This window comes from Salmo salar, chromosome ssa12 (assembly GCF_905237065.1).
Source record: "Salmo salar chromosome ssa12, Ssal_v3.1, whole genome shotgun sequence".
Taxonomy (NCBI): Eukaryota; Metazoa; Chordata; class Actinopteri; order Salmoniformes; family Salmonidae; genus Salmo; species Salmo salar.
Genome location: NC_059453.1, coordinates 4294608 through 4302500, shown reverse-complemented (window position 1 = coordinate 4302500; position 7893 = coordinate 4294608). Strand labels below are relative to the sequence as shown.

General features: G+C 49.2%; 1 long non-coding RNA gene across 1 annotated transcript; it reads right to left on the bottom strand.

Moving 5' to 3' along the window:
* Positions 1-3612: 3612 nt before the first annotated feature.
* LOC106563995 (uncharacterized) lies at positions 3613-5404 on the bottom strand. The gene is made up of 4 exons (XR_001319380.2): positions 5324-5404; positions 5110-5180; positions 3994-4086; positions 3613-3881 (listed from the first exon to the last, which is right to left on the bottom strand). It is a non-coding gene; the product is annotated as an uncharacterized lncRNA (long non-coding RNA).
* Between the last annotated feature and the right edge of the window lie 2489 nt (positions 5405-7893).

Genomic DNA, 7893 nt, shown 5'->3' with positions numbered 1-7893 from the left:
GAGCGGAAGAGAGAGAGGGAGGGAGAGAGAGGAGGGGAGGGAGAGAGTGGAAGAGAGAGAGGGAAGAGAGAGAGCGGAAGAGAGAGGAGGGAGAGGAGAGCGGAAAGAGAGAGGGAGAGAGAGAGAGGAAAGAGAGAGAGGGAGGGAGAGGGGAAGAGAGAGGGAGAGAGAGGAAGAGAGAGGGAGGGAGAGAGAGGGAAGAGAGAGAGGGAGGGGAGAGAGCGGAAGAGAGAGAGGGAGGGAGAGAGAGGGAAGAGGAGAGGGAGAGAGAGAGGAAGAGAGAGGAGGAGAGAGAGGAAGAGAGAGAGGGAGGAGAGAGGAAGAGAGGGGGAGAGAGAGAGGAAGAGAGAGAGGGAAAGAGAGAGAGAGAAGAGAGAGAGAGCGGAAGAGAGGGAGAGAGGGAAGAGAGGAGAGGGAGAGAGAGGGAGAGGGAGAGAGAGAGAGAGCGAAGAGAGAGAGGGGGGAGAGAGAGAGCTGGAAGAGAGAGAGGAGGGGAGAGAGAGAGAGAGGAGAGAGAGAGAGGGGAAGGAGAGGGAGGGAGAAGAGAGAGAGAGGGAGGGAGAGAGAGGAAGAGAGAGAGAAGAGAGGGAGGGAGAGAGGGAGAGAGAGAGGGAGGAGAGAGAGGAGAGAGAGAGGGAAGAGAGAGAGGGAGGGGAAGAGAGAGGGAGAGAGAGGAAAGAGAGAGAGGGGAGGGGAGAGAGAGAGAGGAAGAGAGAGAGGGGAAGAGAGAGGCGGAAGAGAGGAGAGAGGGAAGGGAGAGAGAGGGAAGAGAGAGAGGAGAGAGAGAGAGCGGAAGAGAGAGAGGGGAAGAGAGAGCGGAAGAGAGGGAGAGAGAGAGCGGAAGAGAGAGAGGGAGGAGAGAGAGGGAAGGAGAGGGAGGGAGAGAGAGAGCGGAAGAGAGAGGGAGGGAAGAAGCGGGAGAGAGAGAGAGGGAAGAGAGAGAGAGCGGAAAGAGAGAGAGAGGGAGAGAGAGAGACGACAGGAGAGAGGGGAGAGAGAAGAGAGAGGGAAGAGAGAGAGAGGGAGGAGAGAGAGAAGAGAGAGGGAGGAGAGAGAGAGCGGAAAGGAGAGAGGAGAGAGAGAGGAGAGAGAGAGAGAGGGAGAGAGAGAGCGGAAGAGAGAGAGGGGAGAGAGAGCGGAAGAGAGGGAGGGAGAGAGAGAGAGAGAAAGGAGAGGGAGAGAGAGAGGGAGAGAGAGAGAGAGCGGAAGAGAGAGGGGAGGGAGAGAGAGAGGAGAGAGAGAGAGGGAGAGAGAGAGAGAGGGGAGAGAGAGGGGGAAGAGAGAGAGAGGGAGAGAGAGAGGAAGAGGGAAGAGAGAGAGGGAGAGAGAGAGGAGAGGGAAGAGAGAGAGGGAAGAGAGGGAGGGAGAGAGAGAGGGAAGAGAGAGCGGGAGGGAGAAGAGAGGGAGGGAGAGAGAGCGAAGAGAGGGAGGGGGAGAGAGAGCGGAAGAGAGAGAGGGGAAGGGGAGAGAGAGGGGAAGAGAGGGGAGAGAGAGAGAGGGGAGAGAGGGAGAGAGGGGAGAGAGAGAGAGGGGAGAGAGGAGAGAGGGGAGAGAGAGGGAAGAGAGAGAGGGAAGGGAGAGAGAGAGGAGGGAGAGAGAGAGAGAGAGGGGAGAGAGAGAGAGGGGAAGAGAGAGGGAGGGGAAGGAGAGAGGGGAAGAGGAGAGAGAGGGGAAGAGAGAGAGGAGAGAGAGGGGGAAGAGAGAGAGGGAGGAAGAGAGAGAGGGAAGAGGAGAGGGAGGGAAGAGAGAGAGGGGAAGAGAGAGGGAAGAGAGAGCGGAAGAGAGGGAGGGGGAGAGAGAGAGGGGAGAGAGAGAGAGAGAGGGAGAGAGGGAGGGGAAGAGGAGAGAGAGAGGAGAGGAGAGAGAGGGGAGAGAGAGGGAGGAGAGAGAGCGGAAGAGAGAGGGAGGGGAGAGAGGGAAGAGAGAGGGAAGAGAGGAGAAGAGAGGGAAGAGAGAGAGGGAAGAAGAGAGAGAGAGGAGAGAGAGAGGAAGAGAGGGAGGAGAGGAGGGAGAGAGAGAGGAGGGAGAGAGAGAGAGCGGAGGAGAGAGAGAGAGGGAGGAGAGAGAGGCAAGGGGAGGAGGAGAGGAGAGAGAGAGAGAGGGAGAGAGAGGGGAAAGAGAAGAGAGGAGAGGGAGGGGAGAGAGAGCGGAAGAGAGAGAGGAGAGAGAGAGAGGGGAAGAGAGGAGGGAGAGAGAGACATGGAAGAGAGAGAGAGGGAGGGGAGAGAGAGAGGGAGAGAGAGAGGGAGAGAGGGAGGGAGGGAGAGAGAAGAGAGAGGGAGAGAGAGAAGAGAGAGAGGGAGAGAGAGATGAGAGAGAGGAGAGAGAGAGAGGGGAGAAGAGAGGGGAAGAGAGAGAGGGAGGGGAGAGAAGGGAAGAGAGAGAGGAGGGGAGGGAGAGAGAGAGGGGAAGAGAGGAGGGAGGGAGAGAGAGGGGAAGAGAGAGAGGAGGGAGAGAGAGAGAGAGGGAAGAGAGAGAGGGAGGAGGAGAGAGGGGAGAGAGAGGGGGAGAGAGAGGGAGAGAGAGAGAGGGAGGGAGAGAGAGAGAGGAGAGAGAGAGGAGGAGAGAGGGAGAAGAGAGAGAGGGGGAGAGAGAGAGGGGAAGAGAGAGAGAGAGGGGAAGAGAGAGAGGGAGGGAGAGAGAGAGGGGAGAGAGAGAGGAAGAGAGAAGAGAGGAAGAGAGAGGGAGAGAGAGAGGGAGGAGAGAGAGAGCGGAAGAGAGGAGAGAGGAGCGGAAGAGAGAGAGGAGAGAGAGAGAGAGAGGAGGAGGAGAGGGAGAGAGAGAGGGGAAGAGAGAGAGAGGGAGGAGAGAGAGAGGGAGGGAGAGAGAGGAGGAGAGAGAGAGAGGGAGGGAGAGAGAGGGAGAGAGAGAGAGGAAGAGAGAGAGGAGGGGAAGAGAGAGAGAGGAGGGGGAGAGAGAGGAGAGGAAGAGAGAGAGAGGGGGAAGAGAGAGAGAGGGGGAAGAGAGAGAGCGGAAGAGAGAGAGGGAGAGAGAGAGGGAAGAGAGAGAGAGGGGAGAGAGAGAGGGGAGAGAGCGGAGAGAGAGAGGGGAAGAGAGAGGAGGGAGAGAGAGAGCGGAAGAGAGAGAGGGGAGGGAGAGAGAGCGGAAGAGAGAGAGGGAGGGAGAGAGAGAGAAGAGAGAGAGGGAGGGGAGAGAGAGCGGAAAGAGAGGGAGGGAGAGAGAGCGGAGAGAGAGAGGAGGGAGAGAGAGCGGAAGAGAGAGAGGGAGGGAGAGAGCGGAAGAGAGAGAGGGAGGGAGAGAGAGCGGAAGAGAGAGAGGGAGGGAGAGAGAGCGGAAGAGAGGGAGGGGAGGGAGAGAGAGAGGGAGAGAGAGAGAGGGGGAGGAGAGAGCGGAAGAGAGGGAGGGAGGGAGAGAGCGGAAGAGAGGAGGGAGGGAGAGAGAGAGCGGAAGAGAGAGGGAGGAGGAGAGAGAGCGGAAGAGAGGGAGGGAGAGAGAGAGAGGGAAGAGAGGAGGAGGGAGAGAGAGAGAGAGAGGGAGGGAGAGAGAGCGGAAGAGAGGGGAGGGATGGAGGAGAGAGCGGAAGAGAGGGAGGGAGGGAGAGAGAGCGGAAGAGGGAGAGAGAGAGCGGAAGAGAGGGAGGGAGGGAGAGAGAGAGCGGAAGAGAGAGAGGAGAGAGGGAGAGAGAGAGCGGAAGAGAGGGAGGGAGGGAGAGCGGAAGAGCGCTGCTGTTATGAATCTCTGATTTGGTAGTATTGGAAAACAATGTGAATATCAGGTCAATAAAGCATTGAACATTGGACATTGAGAGAGGGTGTCAGTCAGGCAGTGGGCCTGGCTACTCTGGGGTCCTCTTTACTCCGTTTGTGTATCATATAGGCTGCTGCTGACAACGCTAGGACACCATAGGTAGCCAGGACAAACTAGAGAGAGAGAAAAAGAGAGAGAGAGAGGTTATGTCAGCAGTATAATACTCTTCCAGAGCTATGGCAGCAGCAGCTAGTGTGTGTGTGTGTGTGTGTGTGTGTGTCTTACGTTGCGTCGGCCCTGTAGTGTGTAGCTGTTGAAATGTCTCCTCCAGCCAGTCAGGTTAACAGTAGCTGGAGCCTCCATACCAAACAACTGTCTCTTTTACACACACACACACACACACACACACACACACACACAGATAGATAGACACACAGACAGATCAGGACAATCTGAATGGACACATCTTGATGACATCACAGTGAACATGTATGAGGGGATTCCATTAATCTGACCCAGTCTCCAGGGTAGGTGTGTTTTGCACCGGGTGAAAGTGAATTGTGGTGTGGTATTGGTTAAGGGTCGACGGCGGAGGGGTGGTATTGGTTAAGGGTCGACGGCGGAGGGGTGGTATTGGTTAAGGGTCGACGGCGGAGGGGTGGTATTGGTTAAGGGTCGACGGCGGAGGGGTGGTATTGGTTAAGGGTCGACGGCGGAGGGGTGGTATTGGTTAAGGGTCGACGGCGGAGGGGTGGTATTGGTTAAGGGTCGACGGCAGAGGGGTGGTATTGGTTAAGGGTCGACGGCAGAGGGGTGGTATTGGTTAAGGGTCGACGGCAGAGGGGTGGTATTGGTTAAGGGTCGACGGCAGAGGGGTGGTATTGGTTAAATACATTGAACTAAAGTATAAAACACCAACATATAAAGTGCTGGTCCCATGTTTCATGAACTGAAATAAGAACATCTCAGACATTTTCCATACGCACAAAAAGCTTTATTTTATCACAAATGTGTTTATATCCCTGTTAGTGAGCATTTGTCCCGTGCCCAGATAATCCATCCACCTGACAGGTGTGGCATATCAAGAAGCTGATTAAACAGCATGATCATTACACAGGTGCACCTTGTGCTGTTGACATTAAAAAGGCCACTCTAAAATGTGCAGTTTTGTCACACAACAGATGTCTCAAGTTGAAGGAGTGTGCAGTTGGCACCATAACTACAGTAATGTCAACCAGAGCTGTTGATGTTCATTATTCTACCATAAACCGCCTCCTATGTCGTTACAGATAACTTAGCAGTACGTCCAACCGGCCTCACAACCACGCCAGGACCTTGAAATTGTGGCGTTTATATTTTTTGTTCAGTATATTTAGTCGTCTTATGGCTTGGTTTACCGACCTTCACCTCGGTGATCAGATGACCGAAGCTCGTGAGCGGGATCCGTGTCTTTACCGAGGAAGTTGGCATGGCTGAGGAAACGGTTCACAACAAGCTAACATTATTGGCTGAAGGTTAGGTTCATGTCACTTTCACTAGCCTGCTACAACACATGCAAATAACCAGACAACAGTTAGAATACCATGAACACAGACTCATGCCACAATACACTCACCGTAACAGCTCGGTAAGGACACACCACTATCCTTCCTTTCACATTGTTTTGATATGTCAACTTTTCTTCCGGTTTCATTTGATGGACAGTGTATGTACCCAGTCAGGCTTTAACATTCAAAATCCCATCCAATGACAGTTACACAAGCGGCAACGTCGGATCCCAGCGTGTCGTCTCCTAAACAGCCAGCAGGTGGCTTCAGAAACACGCAGTTGAACAGAAAGCCGACAGTAGACATTTCATTCTAAAGGCCTTTAATGGCGTGGGACACATGTTTACATTCCCAAAGCAAGTTAAATAAACACCCATTAACAGTAAACATTACACACACAAAAGTTTCAAAAGAACATAAAGACGTTTAAAATGAAGAATTTCATTCCAAAACGCAATATGTCAATTTTCTGAAATGTTGGTAATTTAACTTTTATTGTTTAAAGACATTATGAAATAGATTGGTGTGTTTTTTTCACTATCTAATCACGGCATGGTGTTGTTCAATGACAGACATGTATTTGTTTAAAATCTATCACTTGATGGTTTCATTACAGAGGGACAAATAATGTTGTTTAAAAACAAAAGCTAAATAGCCAACACTAACAAGTGTTAAACTGTCAAATGAGACAAATAACTAATGTTTTATAAAGAACTGTGCAAATAATACATTTGTAATACATTTGTTTTTAAATCAATACAATAATAGGAGATCTGTATGCAAAACATTTATAATACATTTGACATTTGAGTCATTTAGCAGATGCTCTTATCCAGAGCAACTTACAGGCTAATTGACATCATTTTAGTCAATAGGAGGTGTACCTGTGGATGTATTTCAAGGCCTACCATCAAACTCAGTGCCTCTTTGCTTGACATCATGGGAAAATCTAAAGAAATAAGGCAAGACCTCAGAAAACAAATTGTAGACCTCCACAAGTCTGGTTCATCCTTGGGAGCAATTTTCAAACACCTGAAGGTACCATGTTCATCTGTACAAACAATAGCATGCAAGTATAAACACCATGGACCCACGCAGCCGTCGTACCGCTCAGGAAGGAGACACGTTCTGTCTCCCAGAGATGAACGTACTTTTGTGCGAAAAGTGCAAATCAATCCCAGAACAACAGCAAAGGACCTTGTGAAGATGCTGGAGGCAAACAGGTACAAAAGTATCTATATCCACAGTAAAACGAGTCCTATATCGACATAACCTGAAAGGCCGCTCAGCAAGGAAGAAGCCACTGCTTCAAAACCGGCATAAAAAGGCCAGACTACGGTTTGCAACTGCACATGGAGACAAAGATCGTACTTTTGGGAGAATTGTCCTCTGGTCTGAAGAAACAAAAATAGAACTGTTTGGCCATAATGACCATCGTTATGTTTGGAGGAAAAAGGGGGAGGCTTGCAAGCCGAAGAACACTATCCCAACCGTGAAGCACGAGGGTGGCAGCATCATGTTGTGGGGGTGCTTTGCTACAGGAGGGACTGGTGCACTTCACAAAATAGATGGCATCATGAGGCAGGAAAATTATGTGGAAATATTGAAGCAACATCTCAAGACATCAGTCAGGAAGATAAAGCTGGGTTGCAAATGGGTCTTCCAAATGGACAATGACCCCAAGCATACTTCCAAAGTTGTGGCAAAATGGCTTAAGGACAACAAAGTCAAGGTATTGGAGTGGCCATCACAAAGCCCTGACCTCAATCCTATAGAAAATTTGTGGGCAGAACTGAAAAAGCGTGTGCGAGCAAGGAGGCCTACAAACCTGAGCTCAGTTACACCTGCTCTGTCAGGAGGAATGGGCCAAAATTCACCCAACTTATTGTGGGAAGCTTGTGGAAGGATACCTGAAACATTTCACCCAAGTTAAACAATTTAAAGGCAATGCTACCAAATACTAATTGAATGTATGTAAACTTATGACCCACTGGGAATGTGATGAAAGAAATAAAAGCTGAAAATAAATCATTCTCTCTACTATTATTCTGACATTTCATATTCTTAAAATAAAGTGGTGATCCTAACTGACCTAAGACAGGGAATTTTTACTAGGATTAAATGTCAGGAATTGTGAAAAACTGAGTTTAAATGTATTTGTCTAAGATGTATGTAAACATCCGACTTCAACTGTGTGTGTGTGTGTGTGTGTGTATATATATATATATATATATATATATATATATATATATATATATATATATATATATATATATAGAGAGAGAGAGAGAGATGTCACAAATGTATTATTTGCACAGTTCTTTATAAAACATGAGTTATTTGTCTCATTTGACAGTATAAAACATGTTATTTCTCTGAGAGTTTTTTTTATAAAACAACATTATTTGTCCCTCTGTAGTGAAACCATCAAGTGATAAGACATGTATTTGTTTAAAATCTATAATTGAACAACCCATGCCATAATTGGTGTGTTTTTTTCCACTATCTAATCTATTTCATAATTTCTTTAAAACAATAAAAGTTCATTTACCAACATTTCTGAAAATTGTTACATAGCGATTTGGAATTAAACTTCATTTTAAATGTCTTTATTCTCTTTTGAAACTTTTGTGTGTGT